At 40.4% G+C, this 18,750-nt stretch overlaps 1 pseudogene; it reads left to right on the top strand.

Moving 5' to 3' along the window:
• The first annotated feature begins 16,897 nt into the window (after window positions 1–16,897).
• LOC120586964 (acyl-CoA (8-3)-desaturase-like) lies at window positions 16,898–18,178 on the top strand (annotated as a pseudogene).
• Window positions 18,179–18,750: the final 572 nt, after the last annotated feature.

Raw genomic sequence — 18,750 nt, 5'->3', positions numbered from 1 at the left:
CCCTTAAGTTCATTGAGTATCCTTATAATCATTGCTTTGAACTCTGAATCTGGTATGTTACTTGCCTCCATTTTGTTCAGTTCTTTTTCTGGAGTTTTCTCTTATTTTTTCATTCAGAACATGTTTCTTTGTTTTCTCATTTTTGGCTGCCTCTTTGTGTTCATTTCTATGTAATAAGTAGATTCGCTAGTCACCTAGTCTTTGCCAAGTGGCTTTATGTAGTAGGTACCCTGTGTGATCCAGTGGCACAGTTTCCCTGATCACCTGTGCTGGGTGCTCCAGAAGTGTCCCTTGTGTGAGTGTGTGTTGTAGTAGTTAAGCCTTTATTGCTGTTGGCACATCAGTGGATGAGATAGACTCTAAGGCTGACTAGCTGTGGGGATTGGCCATGCCCACAGAGTATGAGCTTCTGTGTGGGGACTTAACCCCTTGAGTGGTATTTGTCCCAATGAGCTAGTGTGTCTATTGAGACCACCCTTTGGGTCTGCTTCTTGTGCGGTAGCGCTCTGTTGAGGTCTAACACCAGCTTTCAGGAGTGGTGGTTCTAGGCCCCTTTGGGATGGGATCCTGTGCAGGCTAAGGTCTGCCACTGCCCGTGACCATCTGTTGCTACCTGATAAGAACTACAAAGCTATCCATGGTTGGTTGCTGCCTGTGCTGAACCTGGAGGCAAGTGGGAGAGGCCATGCTGCAAACCGAGGCTGGCTATCAGCTATACAGGGCCTGGGGCAGCTTAGAAAAAGATCTAGGGCATTTCAAGAGGCTGCCTGCCAGCTTCCTGTAAAGCGCAGCAGCTACAAAGTGGTACGTGAGTTGGGTTGGGCAGGGTTCTAGGGAGTCACCGGGTCAAAGAAAGTGGATTTCACTAGCTCAATGTAGATTCAGATTTGGTGCCAGTGCTAAACCTGTGACCACTCACAAAAGTCTCAGATCACACTGAGGCTTGCTGCTGCCTGCCTCAGGCCTGAAGACCCCCAAAATTTGTTCAAGAGATACTGCAGCCAGCTTGGACCAGGGTTTGTTACTTGCCACTGAAAGTGTCTTCTGCGGTTAAAGTACTGAGACCTGTTTGTTGCTGTCAAAGAAGCCTCTGGCAGAGAATATGAGGTCTAGTCAGTTGCCCAGCAACAAAACTAGCACGGGCAATTTTTGAGTTGAGTGGGGTGGGGTCCCAAGGAGTCACCAACATGGAACAAGTGGATCCCACTAGGCCAATGCAGATTCAGAATTGGCCTTGTCAGGGGAGAGCTCAACACTGGCAAGATGGTACCAGCCTGTAGGCTGCAGAGGAGGAGAGCTCAGTAAGAGACAATGGTGGCTGTCCCTCCAGCCCTTACCCTGAAGTCACACAACTTAGTCTTTCTCTATGTCTCTGGTGCTCCCACAGCTGTTGTCCCTTCACTAGAGCCCAGGGTAAGTGCCTAAGAGCAACTGAATCTGTGCACAGACCCTTTAAGGGGTCATCTGGATTTCCAGCTTCCTTCTATCTCACCCAGATGGTTAGAATTCCCACTGATTTTCACAGCCAGAATTTGTGGAGACTCCTCTTCCCAGCACTGGAACACTGGGCTAGGGATCTCCAGTGTGGAGCAGGGGCTCTTTGCTCCTCCAGGGGGACCTCCACAGCAGAGATATCTCTCTTGATGTTCAACTTGCAGGTGCAGGACCAGCCTGTTTTGCATCTCTGCCTCTCTTATCAATCTCGATGTGGGTACTTTTTTATCCTTAGTTATAGGAGTTATATCCAGCTAGTCTTCAGGTGGTTTTCAGATTGATTATTCTGTATTTTAGTTGTAATTTTAATATGTCATGGAAGGAGGTAAACACAGTGTTTTCCTACTCTGCCACTTTGCTCAGAACTCAGAAGTATTTTTCTTCATTCATTCAGAAATATTTATTTACTTACTCATTATTATAAAAACAAAAAATAAATAATAAATAATAAAAAACCAAACTTTGCAGAAGACCGAAGAGTAGAAAATAAAGATCCTCGAAATTCCCTACCTTGTTATCACAGCCAAAAGATAATCACTAACATGTAACATTTTCTTTTGCATCCACCCATACCTTTCATATGGATTGAGCTGTATCAGTAAGATTCTTCTTGCTGCAGGCAGTTCAGATGAGCCCCAACATAAACAAGGAAGGCAGTGTATTGATTCAGGTAGTTGAAAAGCCCAGAGGCATATCTTGCTTTGTATGGTCTGGGAGCTCAGAACTTTCATCAAGACCTGCTTTCTTTTCCTCTTTCTGCTCGGCTTCTGATAGGGTTGTCTTCAACTGAAGGCTGGTTTCATCTTGTTTATCTGCTCCTGAGACCATATAATTTCTTTTTCATGTCCAGCAGGAAAGAGAAAGCGCTATTTTTGCCCAGCATTCCCAACAGAAACCTGAGACTCACTTGGATTGGACTGGCTAAAGTTATACCCCCCAAACCATCTATATGAGTACACTAGTACTGTGCTTGTATTCACTTACTTGCTTTCTTATTTTGTACCTGGGAAGTATTCAACCCATGTAGCTCCGTAACAGTGGACTCTGCAACATAAAGATACAAGGAGAGAATGTCTGAGATAACAGCGTTAAGTTAGACAACATGAGCCAGTGGGCATTCATGCACTGGGAGCTAACAGCTTCTCTTCTTGGGTTTGCTTGTAAACTGGGCAGCCATTCTGTACCTTGGTCTCTCAGATACAAAACGAAGGGGTTGCTGGACCCTATGATTCCAGCTCAAAGATACCATGAAGAAGCCCATATCTTCATAAAGACATCTATCTTTTAGAAGAGGTAAGTTATTTGGGTATGGACTAGAGGGTGAGTGAATAATAAAAAAAAAAAATCATAATAAATGTGTCATAAACTGACAGTTGTGTTAGTGTTTAGTTATTTTACTTAAACACGCAGTCCCTAATAGTCTAGGTGCCCTCCTGTCAGGAAACGGACTCAATAGCTTTCTTTTGCAAGGATTGTCAATGGTATCCTGGTAAGAAAAAAGGACAATGTCAGAATACCTCAATCCTTTGGCTCCTCTTGGGTTTAATTTTTACCCTAATTTTTTATCCTAAACTAAATGTTTTTCCATCAAGACTTCTTGACTCTCACCACAAAGTAGATTGGTTTATTTATAATCCAGAATTTAAAGCCTGAGGCTCACACAATCCAATGAATTAATCTAGTTCTAATTGCTTGGGAAACAAAGCATGTATAATTCGAGCATCTTTTCTTTGCAGTTTTTCCCTAGCTGTCCATTTTGGGATTATAAGTGCCCAATTACAAAATATTTGTGGAAATGACTCTTTACTTGAGAAGAAGAAGAAAAGTAGTTCAATGGACTCCAGGAGGAAAAGGGTCACACCAAATAGATGGTAAGAAAAAAGGCAAGAAGGCAGGAGAAGCATAAGTTTGAGGGCACCTTCCTTGAAAATTCCTGATTTAAAAAGCTGAGAATTGGTTTGAAAAGAAGAAGAATGTCTCTTTTGGAATATCTTTCCCATATGGGTCCACAACAAACCTCCCCTATGTCTATGGGTCTGGTTCTGTCATAGCCAGGGGAAAAGAAACAGTTCGCTGTATCTCAACAAGGAGAGGGTAGAAGAGGAGGGGACTGACCAGTCACATGACCCTTCCTGACCCATGCTGTGGCCAGGAAATGCCATGTACTTATTGTGTCAGGCAAAGGGAACAGGATCAGCTGATGTCACTCCTGGGGTCAGCCTCTCCTGTGGTACACAGGCTGAATCTGGAGGAGAGACTTCCAAAAGAAGATCAGGCACTGCAAGGCAGGGATGAGGGAGGGTGTGGACTGAGCACACGGCCGACTGAGGGATTCTAGTAGAATCGAGATGTCTATGGAGAGAACCTAGAATGCTATTTCAATCCACTTGGTAAACAGTCAATCTGTCTATTTTGTGAATTGTAACAAAAAAATTTAAAGATCAAATCTTGAGGAGGTTTTAGAAATTATGTTTAATTAAATCCAATCATTATTTCATATAATCATTATATTAAGTGTGATTGTGCTGGTCACTGAGGACACAGAGGTGTGGTTCTTGCCTTCCAGGAGCCAATATTCAAGTCATCAGTATCCTGCTTATATGGGACACATGTGGGACAACAGCACTGTTTCCTGTTGGGGCAGTCCCTTCTGTCCCTCTGTTCATGGGAGGCTTTGAGCTACAGTGGACCCTACTCGGTTAGGACACAGTTGCCTGGGTGCTAAGTTACCTATCACTTAACCAGCTCTGTGACATTAAGCAAGGCAATTTACTTAACCTTTAACCTCTCTGTTGCAGAGAGAGAGAGAGAGAGAAAGCGAGAGAGAGAGAAACTAAAAATAATACTAAACCTTCACAATGTTGCTGTTGTGACTAAATGTATGACTAAGGGTATTTGGAACAGTAAGTGACATTTAGTAAGTGCTTATTGAATTCTATTTGTTGTAGTTGTTATTATTATTATTTTATCATTATCAATGAAGGAATTCTTTAATCAATGAGACCAAGATCTCTGGTTCTAGCACTGGTAGGAGAACTGGGCCAAGTAGCTCTTGTTCTGTCCTCTGTACTGTTCATCTTCTTGTAGGGTAAGGAGGTATATTTGTCTCTCTTTCTCTTTTTTTGTGGTAAAATATATATAATGTAGCATTTAGTCTTTTAATCATTTTAAAGTATACGGTTCAGTGGCTTAAGTACACTGACAATGTTGTGCAACCCTCACCACCATCCAACTCCAGAACTTTTTCATCTCCTCAAATTGAAACTCCATCCCCATTAAACTCTAACTCACCATCCTACTAGTAGCCACCATCCTACTTTCTGTTTCTATTAACTTGTTCTTGGCATCCTATATAAGTAGAACCATACAATATTTGTCCCTTTGCCTCTGGCTTATTTCACTTAGTATGTTTTCAAGTTTCATCCATGATGTAGCATGTGTCAGAATTTCATTCCATTTTAAGGCTGGGGTGGATACAAACATATTGACTACTATGGATAATGCTGCTATGAACATTGGTGTACAAGTTATCTGTTTGAATACCTGATTTCCTCTCTTTGAGTGTATACCCACAAGTGGAATTGCTGGGTCATATGTTTAATTTTTGGAGGAACTGCCAAACTGTTTTCCATAGTAGCTGTACCATTTTCCATTACTACAAGTAATGCACAAGGGTTCCAATAGTTCCATATCCTCTCCAACACTTATTTTCTATTTTTTTGATAACAACCTTCCTATTGGGTGTGATGTTTCTCTTTTATATTATGCTGCTACCACACTCCAGCCCCCAAGATACTTATAGTTCATTGTTTTTCAATATTATACTTGTTATTAAATATTGAAAACTTTTACATATGCTAACTTTTTAAAAGCTTATTTTGCCTCATAAAAAGGTAAAGTAGGTTGTAAAGTAATTTTTTCCCAGCCTTATTGAGATACAATTGACATAAAACTTTGTGTAAGTTCAAAGTGTACAACATGCTGATTTAATACATTTATACATTGCAAGTGATTACCACCATAGTGGTTAGCTAACACTTCTATCCCATCACATATTTCCATTTCTTTTTTGTGGTGAAAACATCTAAGATCTACTCTCTTAACAACAATTGAAGTATATAATACAGTATTGTTAACTGCAGTCACCATGCTGTACATTAGATCCCCAGAACTTGCTAATCTTATAGCTGGAGGTTTGTACCCTTGACCAATATCTCATTTCCCCCATCCTCTAACCCCTATTCTCTGTTTCTCTGAGTTCCAGTTTTTCAGAGGTCACATATACGTGAGGGGCAAATCTGGGCCTCTCGAGTATTTGGGAGCTGATGATGACCATAGTGGTAGTAGAAAAGCAAGGCGATGTGAGTTGAGCTTTGACTGCCTGAATTTAACTCTGGCTTAACAACATTTGCTGTGGGCTCTCAAGCTTATTTCAGCCTCCTTTTCCTCCTCCGAAAAATGATGATGATGATAGCACCTACCTCACAACTTTTGTGAGGAATAAATTAGCTATCTCACCAAAAGCATTTAAAACAGTGTCTATCACAGAATAATGCTCAAAAACTGTTTGCTATTATTATCATTCATTTCAGATCTTAGAATTTTTGCCATGAAGCCTAAGATTTTTATTGACTAGATTTTGGCCTGATGTCCCCAACTCTCAGAAAACGTTGATGCAAGTATATATGAGTAGACATAAATAGAAAGAAGGATAAAAATGTTCAGATGGGTTGGACACAAAGACAATTCTCCTTTAGCAATTATGAAGCTATAAAAAGAATGAGAGCAACATTAGTCTTCTCAACACATTTCCAAAACAGCTTGGTTCAAGGATAAATTACAGTATAGACAAGTACTAAGTACCCTGGAAGCTCCTTTGCACAACCCTATGAAAGTTTCAGGGCTGAATGCATTTTTTTTTTTTTTTTTTGGCAGCAAGAAAATCTGTCAAGCAGGACTTTGAAAATTGGAGTTGCCAAGACTGAAACAAAAAGCAAACACATTTCATCATTCTAAGGAGGCATCAAGGTTGAGTTATGCAGCTGTGGTCCTATATGAAGGAAAATACAAGACCCTGGCTAGAAAAATGGAACAAAATTATGTTATGATGAGTTGGGAGAAAATGGCAAAGAAAAATTGTCATGCAAAGCATGATGGATTTTTTTTTCAATTACAACTCTACTGGAATGCAGCAGTGGAGCAAAGTGTCATAACTCTTCTCTTCCAATTTGGCAAGCAGAAATGCAGTGGTATATCACATCTTTTCGTTTTGTGTTTTTTCTTGACATAATTATGTCAGGTTTGTGGAATGGAATATAGAATCAACAATAATGAAAACAAAGCAGATACAACACTTTGAGGCACAAAGCTATAATTCCATTGAATATATATATCTTTTTGCTTACTTATATTTTGAAAATTACAACAAGATCTTCTCTTACTGTCATTTACATGATGGCAAACTATCCATCTTTGAATACATGGCTTCCAGGTAGCATGGGTTTTATTTACATTGAGTCAGTGCTAATCACATTTTAAATCATGATTTATGTCAAAGTCAGGAAGATTCAACTCAAATCGTTAATCAAAGAAACTCATTTTCTGTTAGTTCATCTGCAAAGGGTGCAGTCTAGTGGTTTGGTTTGGTGATAAGTTAATACTCTTCACAGAGGTAGAAGGTGTATCCTGTTTTAATGCAGCATTTTAAATTCATATTTTCAGTTTAATAATTTTATAACTAAATAAGAAATCTGAGTGATGATAGATATTTTGACTTAACAAAATTATTCAAAGCATCCTTTTAAAATTTACTAAGAAATTAATTTCTTATTTAACAGAATGGCTATGAATACATGGAAAATATAATTGCCATGCCTTATTAGAGAAATAACTAATGTATCTGAACCATTTTGTTTAACAGAAATAACAAACATATATTAGATTTGTAGGTGTATATTTTAAAAGGTACCTTTGAAGTCCAGCACAGGGGGGTGAATTGACAGTTGAAAAACTGGAGACACAGAGATCAGTTAGGACATTATTTCAATGGACCAGAATAGAAGCAAGCAGTGCCTGATTCCAGGCGTTGGTGGTCAATTGGAAGCGAGGGGACAGCCTTGATGAACAAAGAGGAGTGACCTCTGACTATTACAGATAACAAGCATTGGAACAAGTAATGGGATGCAAAGTTGCATAGGATGTTTTAGAAAAGACTACATCAGACTAAAGTCTTGTTTTCAATATAATTTTTTTCACTGAGTTGTTACTGTGCTTAAAAATGAAATAATTATTATTATAGTACTTAAAGATTCTAAGCATCTAGTAGCCTTTATCAATATAGTGTTTACTGAGTGCTTTCCTCCATCTTTGCTAGGTTTTTTATCAGTTCATTAAAATTCCAGAATTTTTAAAAAATTTATTTGTTTTAATTAGTTTCAACTATACAGTACATTGGTTTGACATATATATAGTTCATATAATGATCCCCCCAATTGCTCCCTCCCTCCCCTGGCCCTCCACCTAGCCAACATATTAATGCTAACTGTATTCCCTATGCCCCCATCCCCGTGACCATCACCACTACTAATTTGTACTTCTTTAACCCTTCACCCCTTTCTCCTAGCCCCCAAAACCCTCTCCCCTCTGTCTATCACCAATTGTCCACTATATTTGTGAGTCTGTTTTTTGATTAGTTTGTTCTTTTTATTTCTTAGATTTCGCATATAAATAGTGTTTATCTTTCTCTGTCTGACTCAAGTAACTTCTAGGTCCATTAAAGCAAAATCTTTTTCCATCTCCTTCCTTTTAGTCTGTGTGTCTTTTAATCTGAAGCGAGTGTCTTATAAGCAGCATATAGGGGTCTTGTTTTCTTATCCTTTCATTCACACTATCTTTTAGTTGGAGCACTTAATTCTTTTCCACTTGAAGTACTTATTGATAGAAATGTAGTTGTTACCATTCTTTATTCTTGTTTTTGACACACATTTGTTCTTCTAAAAAAAGTCCCACCAACATTTCCTGTAATATTGGCTTGGTGATGATAAATTCCTTTAGCTTATATTTGTCTGGGAAGCTTTTTATCTGTCCTTTGACTCTAAATGATAGCTCTGCTGGATAAAGTATTCTTGGTTGTAGATCCTGGATCTTCAACACATCGGATATTTTTTGCCAAACCCTTCTGTCCTGCGTAGTTTCTTTTGAGAAATCAGCTGCCAGTCTTATGGGTGTTTCCTTGTAGGTAACTACCTACTTTTCTCTTGCTGCTCTTAACATGTTTTTCTTTGTATTTAACCCTTAGCACTTTAATTATGATGCGTGTTGGTGTGGGCCTCTTTGGATCCCTGGTTTTGGGGTTTTTTGAGCTTTCTGGGGTTGTATGTCCATTTCCCTCATCAGGTTAGGGAAGTTTTCCATCATTGTTTCTTCAAACAGCTGTTCAACATCTTGATTTTCTTCTGTTACACTGATCAGACCAATATTTGGAACCTTAATAGTGTCCTATGTCCTCCTTAAATTATTTTTATAGTCTTGGCTTTTTTTTTTTTGCCATTCTGATTGAGTGTCCTTGGCTTTCCTGTCCTCTAGATTAGGTTATTTGATCCTCTTCTTTATTCACTTTGTTTATTCCTTTGTTTATTCCATTGAATATACTTCTCATCTTAGATAATGTGTTTTCATTTCAGACTGGTTCCCTTTTATAATTTTCATTTCCATTTTTATGTTTTTTTATCTCTTTGTTGAAATTCGCACTGAATTTATCTACGCTTCCCAAAAGTTTACTGAGCATCTTTATAACCAGTGTTTTGAACTCTGCATCTGTTAGATTACTTAACTCCATTATTTCTGGATCTCTGTTCTGTTCTCTCATAGTTTCTACTTCTTTGTCTTCTCATTTTGGCTGCCTTTCCGTGTCTGTTTCTCTTTACTAAGCAAAGCTCTTAAGTCTCCCAGTCTTATTAGTGTGGATTTGTGAAGTAGGTGTCCAGCGGCACAGTCCTAAGAGGGGTTCAGCTGCAGGCCAAATTTATCCCATGCCTCTGGGACCACCTGGTAAGATTCAGCAAGCAATCCACAGATGTTGTGCTTATAGTTGCCTGTAGGGAGCTAAAGCTCCCCAAATTTAAAAGAGTGCATGGATTGTCTCGGGAGGCCTGCTTGCATAAAAAAGTAAAGGCTGGTTCTGTTGAATTTCAGGAAGAAGAAGGTTAAGTATAGCCTAAGGGAGTGTCGAAGGGAGTGTCAATTGCACCTGGATCTTCAGGATGTTACTTTTGTGTTGTTTTGAAATGCACAAAGAAACAGATTGTGTTTAAAAGGAGGTTAAGAAATAAACTTGGAGAGGCAGTTGTGAGATCTGCTCTCCCTCCTGCACCCTGTCTGTCTTCTCTTTTTTCTCAGTCCCCGCTCCCCCATTCAGGTACCCGGTTTGACTTGGTCGGCTGGCTTCCGACAAAGTGGCGCCCAAACAGGGACCTGAAAACGGGGGAAAAAAGCAAGGACCCACTGCAAGACGAGTGCACTCGAGATTGGCCAAAGAAGCCGTGGGTGGTGAAGGTGAGTACGCAGGAGTTTTTGTAAATATAGAAACTGTAAGAGAAAATATAATGGGCCAAGGAAATAGTCGACTGCTATTTGTACATATGCTTAAGAATATGCTTAGAGTTAGAGGAGCTAAAGTAGCTCAGCAACAGTTAATGAAGTTTTTGCAATTTATAGAAGAAGTTTGTCCCTGGTTCCCTGAGGAAGGGACAATTGATTTAGAGGCATGGTTAAGAGTGGGTAAAAAGTTACGGGATTACTATGATGACCACGGACCTACTAAGGTTCCGGCAGATACTTTTGGGCTTTGGACTTTGATTAGAGATTCTTTAGACCCTAGGCATGAAAGAGATCAGATTAAAGAACAAATGTCACCTGTACTTAAAACAGAAAGTGTTCATGAGTATGACGAATCTGAGGCTGCTGGGGTTGTGCCTTCTGCTCCTCCGATGCCTCCCCCTCCTTTCAACTCCATTTTTACTGATGAACAAACTTTTACAGTTTGCTAATATGCAGTCATTTATCTTTCCTCGTGTAATTAAGACCACCCCGATACAGAATGCTCTTAATATATTTACTGATGGTTTCTCTAATGGAAAAGCCGTGTATGCTGTTGACAACCAAAATCCTATTGTCATACAAACATCCCCTGCATCTGCTCAGATTGTAGAATTGCGGGCAGTTGCTGCAATTTTTCAAATATTCGCTCAACAACCCCTTAACCTATATACTGATAGTCAATACATTGCTAAAGCTTTAATTATAGTGGAGACTGTACCTTATATTGCTACCCACAATTCTGAGGTGCATTCATTATTGGCGCAAATTCAATTGGCTATGCACAACAGAAAAGAATTCTGCTATGTGACTCATATTCGAGCTCATACAAATCTCCCTGGTCCTTTGTCTAAAGCTAATGCACTTGTTGATGCAGCCACCCACCTATGTCTGCTTGCTAGTAATGTTGAACAAGCACGACAATCTCATGCTATACATCATCAAAATAGTTCTTATCTAAGAAAGCAATTTCATCTCACCAGAGAAGCAGCAAGACAAATTATAAAAAGTTGTCCCACTTGCCCTCAGTTTTTTCATGTTCCTCATTATGGTATTAATCCCCGTGGTTTGATACCGAATCAAATTTGGCAGATGGATGTAACCCACATTCCTGAATTTGGTAAATTAAAATATGTACATGTTACTGTAGATACATTTTCTGGATTCATTTTCGCTTCTGCTTTGACTGGTGAAGCCACTAAACATGTTATTGATCACTGCTTACGCTGCTTTGCAGCTATTGGATGTCCTCAAATTCTTAAGACAGACAATGGCTCTGGTTATACTAGTGCCGCTTTTAAAACATTTTGCTCTCAGTTACACATTGAACATAAAACTGGTATTCCTTACAACCCACAAGGTCAAGGCATTGTGGAACGTGCCCATGGCTTTCTAAAGACTCAACTTGAGAAAATAAAAAAGGGGGAGTTATACCCCTATTCTCCACAAAATTTCTTAAATCATGCCTTATTCATTTTAAATTTTTTAAATTTGGATGCCAAAGGGCACTCTGCAGCTGAGCGCTTATGGCATCCTACTACTACTTCTAATTATGCCACTGTAAGATGGAAAGATCCGTTAACTGGACAATGGAATGGACCAGATCCTGTACTAATATGGGGGCGAGGGCATGTTTGTGTTTTTCCGCAGGGAGCTGACGGAGCACGCTGGTTGCCTGAACGACTAGTGCAGCATGCCGAAAATGAACATCGAGATTATTCTTCTGATGGGAATACTGATTAATCCAACAGTTTATGCCGCAGTGCATTGGGCTTACATCCCAGATCCTCCGGTACTACATCCAACTGTTTGGTCTGGGCCACAGATCCAGGTTTTTTCTAATAACTCTAAACTTTTAGGATTGCCATTAGCCATGGAACAGCAATATGTATATGATAATTTTAATTTTTCCGGATCAGCAATAGGACTACCTATTTGTTTTCTATTCAATTCTACTTCCCAACCTGGGTGTTTGAATATCACGGAGCAGCCTTAGCATAAGAAAGGAGGAGCTGTTATGCTTGGGGCTCCTGATGGCGAAGCTGTAAGCAACAATGATACAATTCCGTTTGAACTTTGTCACTCGAAGAGGCATGTGCAAAAAGATTCAGTATGGTGGCATCGTTGTCATCAAGAGAATGTCATTTTGTTTGGGACTTCTCTCGGCCTTATAACACTGAGACTGCTTTATCTGCTGGACTCTGGAAAACAAGCTCTGGCGCTTGGCAGACTCATATTTGGAAACTGGCTGCCGGACTTGTGTTAATAATTGTCAGCTGTCTAATTGTGTTACTCCTGTTAACACTTCTGTTCTTGTGCTTAGATAACCACCATTTATAATGGTTCCTGTTAACCTTACAGGCCCTTGGTTTGATGAATATGGGTTACAGGTTTTACAAAAAATTAACACGGCCTTAGGAAGATCTATAAGGGCTGTGGCTGTTGTTGTGGCAGGTATTCTTGTAGCCTTAAAAGAAGCTCCCGAACTACAAATAAATACTGATCAAACAGTGTAAGAATTTATAAAGGGTTTAAAAGGTTTAGTCCCTACTTGGGGACCATTTACTCATTTATTAGGATTTGTTATCGTTCTAGCCTGTTTCATCTTGTGAAATGCGTAATACGAGCAGTGCGAGATGTTGGTTCCGAGATACATGCAATAAAGTTAAGAAATAAAAATACCCCAATATAGTGGCTGGTAGTCAAAGACGGGTAAGGACTTCTTGGAAACTGGACAACCTAAGACAGGGCATGTATGATGGAATACATGTTCAAATGACGGGTAAGCTCCATGTTTCGCAGGAAGCCACCTAAGACAGGCACAGTCTACTATAAAGTAAAAAAGGGGGAATTGTAGGGAGCCAAAGCTCCCCAAATTTAAAAGAGTGCATGGATTGTCTCGGGAGGCCTGCTTGCATAAAAAAGAAAAGGCTGGTTCTGTTGAATTTCAGGAAGAAGAGGTTAAGTATAGCCTAAGGGAGTGTCGAAGGGAGTGTCAATTGCACCTGGATCTTTAGGATGTTACTTTTGTGTTGTTTTGAAATGCACAAAGAAACAGACTGTGTTTAAAAGGAGGTTAAGAAATAAACTCGGAGAGGCAGTGTGAGATCTGCTCTCCCTCCTGCACCCTGTCTGTCTTCTCTTTTTTCTCAGTCCCCGCTCCCCCATTCAGGTACCCGGTTTGACTTGGTCGGCTGGCTTCCGACAGTTGCCTCAAGAAGCCACACCAGAAACCGAGGCCAGGTGTCTCCAGTGTGAGCCCAGGCGCTGCTCAGCAAGGAGCACCTGACGTTTTGAGGGCACACCTGGATGTGGCTTAGGTGGGGCCACGAGTTGGGGTAGGTGGGGTTTCAGGGAATCCACTGGGTAGAGTGACCTCTGTTATCCAGTTTGATGATGTCACGGCTATGGCAGCACTGTGTTTGCACACTGGGAAGGAGGAGGGCTCAACCAGGAACAATGGTTACTGCCAGCACTTCTATACAGAGGGGGGTCTCACCTGGGCCCTCACTCAGACAACGTCTCCCTGTAAGTCCCTGGTGCCCCCTGAGCACAGCCGAATCGGCACTGGTGCTCAGAGAGAGCAGGTTCATCACTGAGAAAATCTGCTTGTGGACACAGCCCCTTTAAGAGGCATCTGCCATCGCTGCTGCTGCAGCCTCTGTCTCATTCAGCCTCTCGAGACTGGGTAGCCCCACATGCTCATCCCGTCCTATCTTCTGCCATTGCAGGGTGCTTTCTTGGATTTCTCCCTAGTTGTATGGCTTGTTCATCTAGATTGTTCCTTGCTATTTGCTCCTTGTTTCCATCACAACTTTGATTTGGTTGCCAGAGAGATGAACAGAACCTCTGTCATCTACACCATTTTTTTTTCCTCCCCAGAATTTTTTTTTAAATCACATAATCATAGTTTTGTTGACTTTACATATAAATCATTCACATTTTATATGTATATAAAAATATTTGCATATGAAACATTGTTGAGGATAAATTAAATATCTAAATAAGTGGAGAAATATACTGTGCTTATAAATGGGAAGATTCGATTTAATTAAAATGTAAAATCTCCTTAAACTCATCTATAGGTTTAATCTGATTCAAATTTAAAAAGCCCAGCAGACTCTTGGCAAACACTGTTGAGTGAATTCTACAACTTACATAAAATGCAAAAACATAGAGTAGCTGAAACAATATTGAAAAAAAGCAGCAAAGCTGAAGGACTCAAGCAGTCTCATTTCAGGACTTACTCTAAAGATAGTCAAGAGACTGCATGGTACTGGTGTAAGAATGGAAAAAATGGATCATTGGAATAGAACAGAGTCCAGAAACAGACTCACACGTAGTCAATTGATTTTTCAGCAAGAGGTACTGAAACCCAATTTTTAAAAATAGACGAAAGACTTAAACAGACACTTCATGAAGAAGAAATACAAAGAGTAAATAAGCACATAAAGAGATGTTCACATCTTAGTCACCAGAGAAATATAATTTGAAACAAAAACTAGGGCCCATTATATGCCCAACAGGATGACTAATATTAAAAAGACTGACAGTGTCAAATGTTGACAAGGATGTGGAATAATTAGAACTCTGACATATTACTCGTAGGAGTATAAAATGCTACGACTAATTTGGAAAACTGGGTATTTTCCTATAAAGTTAAGTATACATTTGCCCAGAAGTTCACTTCTAGGTTTTACCCAAGTTATACAAAAATATATGTTCACAAGAAGACACACAGAAAAAAATAGTAATAAACAAAACAAAACAAAACAAAAAAACCCAACAACCTGGAAACAACACAAATGTCTATTAACAGGAGAATAAAACAATTTGCAACATTCCTACACAAAGGAACAAACTACTGATATGTACAACAGCATGAAGGAATCTCAAAAATATCATGATGAGCAAAAGAAGTTAGATACAAAAGAGTACACACTGTGTGATTCCATTTATATGAAGTTCTAGAACAGGCAAAATAACCAACAGTTACTAAAATCAGAGCACCTGTTGCTTGGAGTGAGGAGAGTTGTCTAGAAGTGGGTACAGGAGAATTTTCTGGGGTGATAAAGATGTTCTCTATCTTGACTGAGTGTTGGTTATATGGGCATAGATACTTTTCAAAATGTACTAAATTGCACACTAAGATCTGTGCATTTTATTGTATGTAAATTTTACCTCTTGTATGTAAACTTTTGCATAAAAATGCAAAAATTCCCAAAGAATAATCATTTTATCTAATATTTACACATTAGGTTTTTAGATGTCTTCTGATGGAGATCCCATGTTAATCATGTAGGAAGCACTAATAGCTATAATTCCATATATCAAAACTAATAGAACATGGATATGACCAAAGCTGTTTTAAGGAAAATTAGTAACTTTTATTTAACATTTGTTACTATATGTCAGTACTCTGGATGTTATTCTATCCTCCTGTTGGCTGGTAAGAAAACTTAAAAATCTGCTTCCCCCGGTCAGTATTTCCAGGGTTTAATAGAAGGAAGTAATTATAATTCTCCTGATCACTCTTGACTTTAAGTCACCGCCTCCACTGATTTTGTGATCCATCTTTTGGATTTTGCTTCCTTTGCTCTTTGCATATGGCTTCTTTTTCTTGGGACAACACCCATAAAACCGGCAACATATTTTCACTCTTCCAAGTACCACTAACTCAAGGTTGTGTGTAGAGCTTATTTGACTGAAGTTTCACATTCGTGGAGTAATTTGATATTACAATGTAACACATCAAATGAGAAATATGCTTCTGTGGATCTTCCGTTGGTCATTTTTTTACATTTCATATCCAGTATCTGGCCATTTAGCTGGGCTGTCTCCTTCCTGCTATTAATATTTTCTCATCTCCCCCTTAGCTTTCTGTAGTTCCCAACACTCTTTCTTATCTTGTAGTTTCTCTCCTCACCAATGTAGGCTAGCCTCTGAGATCTAACTTTTGACATGTCAGATGGTCCAGTAAGGTATTTTACTGAGCTCCCTGAGACAGATTTTAAACTAATAAGTATCTTCCCCTTCACCTACTTTGAAACCAGGAAATACAGAAAATTCTCACAAATGTCCTCCAGTTTGGGGAAAAATGAATGGCCGTGAAGTCTCAGGGGATAGAGAAGAAAAACTGTTGGGAGTGGAATATCTTACATATTACCACCTGATTATAGAAAAGGCCAGAAAGGGCCATTTTCTAGGCTCCTTTGCCATTTTTAGGATCCTTTGCTGTGTTGAGAAAATGACTCAAAGCCCATCAGAATGAGATACATCTCTGTGAGGGTGTTAGTCCCCAGTATAAGACACTAAATGAGTGCTCAGAAGAAAGAGCAGTGTTCAGGTAAGAGAGTCAACAATTCCAGTTGGCTCAGCATTGTCCCCCACCCCCATCCCACATGTCCTCCAGTCAAACAAAAATTAATATAAAGCAACTCTTAGGCTACAGATTGTGGCTAAGAGGAGAAGGCAAATGACTGTCATATAAGATAGAATAAATATTAAAGAGAACTTATCCACAAGACAGCAGAGTAAACAGAAGATCTGGGCAGTTGGGTACCATCATAAGTATGTGTAAGATGAAAAGAAATGACATGAAGCTATGAAATAACAACAAAAATGCATAAAGTTTACATGGCGATAACAGTCAAATCACTCAGTCTGGAGGAAACAAAAGGGTCCGGGCCACAGGTGCTGAAAACCCTACGCGGAGGCTGCGGGCTCCGCGTGTATGCCAGCAGACCCACTCCCGGAGCACTTACCTGACTGCCTTTGCCTAGCCAGTGTGAGGTGGTGCCAGGCCCAAATGGCTCCCAAGACTCTGGCCCACGGGCTGATCTTGCTCTACTTACTTGGGAAGAAGCAGTGCAGCAGTGGCTGGTGATAGAGTGGAAGGTGTACAACATCAGCGAGTTCACCTGCCAGCACCCCAGGGGCTCACAAGTCATCAGCCACTAAGCAGGGCAAGATGCCATGGATCACTTTGTGGCAATCCACATCAACAAGGTCCGTGTGAGCAAGTACATGAACTCCCTCTAGACTGGAGAACTGTCTCTGGAGCAGCCCAGCTTTGAGCCCACTGAGAATAAAGTGCTGACTGATGAGTTCCAGGAGCTGCGGGATACAGTGAAAAGGATGGGGCATATGAAGGCTGTGTCTTCTTCCACCTGTACCTGCTATACATCTTGTTGCTGGACGTTGTGGCCTGGCTCATTCTTTAAGTCTTTGGGATGTCCTTCATGCCCTTCCTTTTTTGTGTAGTGCTGCTCAACACAGTTCAGCTCCAGACTGGCTGGTTGTAGGATGACTTGGGGCACCTGTCTATCTTTAGCACCTCTAAGTGGAACTACCTACTACATCATTTCCTGACTGATCACCTGAAGGGGGCCCCTGCCAGCTATTGGAACCACATGTACTTCCAAACCCAAGTTCTTCCACAAAGATCCAGACATCAATATGCACCCTTCTTCTTTGCCTTGGGTAAGACCCTCAATGTGGAGCTTGGGAAACAGAAGGAAATGGTACTTGCCATACAATCACCAGCACAAATAGTTCCTGACTGGACAGTCAGCCTTGCTGCCTCTCTATTTCCAGTGGTATAGTTTCTATTTTGTTATCCAGAAGAAGAAGTGGGTGGACTTGGCCTGGATGATCACCTTTTATGTCTGCATCTTCCTCATTTATGTGCCGTTGTTTGGATTGAAAGGCCTCCTGGGCCTTTTCTTCATGGTCAGGTTCCTGGGAAGCAAATGATTTGTGTGAGTGACACAGATGAAACATATCCCCATGCACACTAATCAAGACTGGAATGTGGACTGTCTCCACTCTACTTCAAGCAACATGCAGCATCTACAAGTCTGCCTTCGATGGCTGGTTCGGTGGACATATTAACTTCCATATTGAGCACCATCTTTCCTCTATGATGTCTTAACACTATTATCATGCAGTAGCTCCCCTGGTGCAGTCCCTCTGAGCCAAGCATAGCATAGAGTACCAGTCCAAGCCCCTGCTCTCAGCCTTTGCCAACATTGTTCACTCACTGAAGGAGTCTGGGAAACTCTGGCTAGAGGCTTATCTTCACCAATAACAATGGCCTCCCCAACTGGAAGAGGAGCCTCTGGAGCCAAAGTAGAGGGGAGCTTGAGGGATGATTCTAACATTCAGAGGGAATGGATCTGAGGAAATAAAGGCTCTGGCTCAAACCCTTCTTTATCTCCTAGGAAGATTTATAACCCCAAAAGGGTGAAAGAACATGCAAGCCCCTGGAAAAAGGGATGAAGCTGTTGGGGTAGGGATGTGAGTTTTATTGTTCCTTTTTCTGGTTTGTCAGATGCAGATGATTGGTGAGCAAAGAGGAAGTCAGGAGAGTGTTAGAAGAATAGGGAGGACCTACTAAGCCCAGAAATCAGGGAAGAGACTTAGCACAAAACTTCCAGAAAAAGGTGAGCTCATCTTACCAGTATACTTTTCAATGCCTTCTTCATCCTTGCTTGCAAATCTTAGAAGTTCACAGGGTCAAGGGGGATAGAGCAGCTGAATCTTTTGAGCAAGATGTAGAATTCTGAGGCTTGGCAAAATGCAGAGCCTGGAAGCTCAGCTTATTCTAGGGCTAGGTGTGACTTATGTCTGTCTCAGGCTCCAGGAGAAGCAATTTCTCCA

Source organism: Pteropus medius, unplaced genomic scaffold (assembly GCF_902729225.1).
Source record: "Pteropus medius unplaced genomic scaffold, Ma_sr-lr_union100, whole genome shotgun sequence".
Lineage (NCBI taxonomy): Eukaryota > Metazoa > Chordata > Mammalia > Chiroptera > Pteropodidae > Pteropus > Pteropus medius.
Note: the sequence above shows the minus strand (reverse complement) of the source record. Positions and strands in the feature narration are given on the sequence as shown.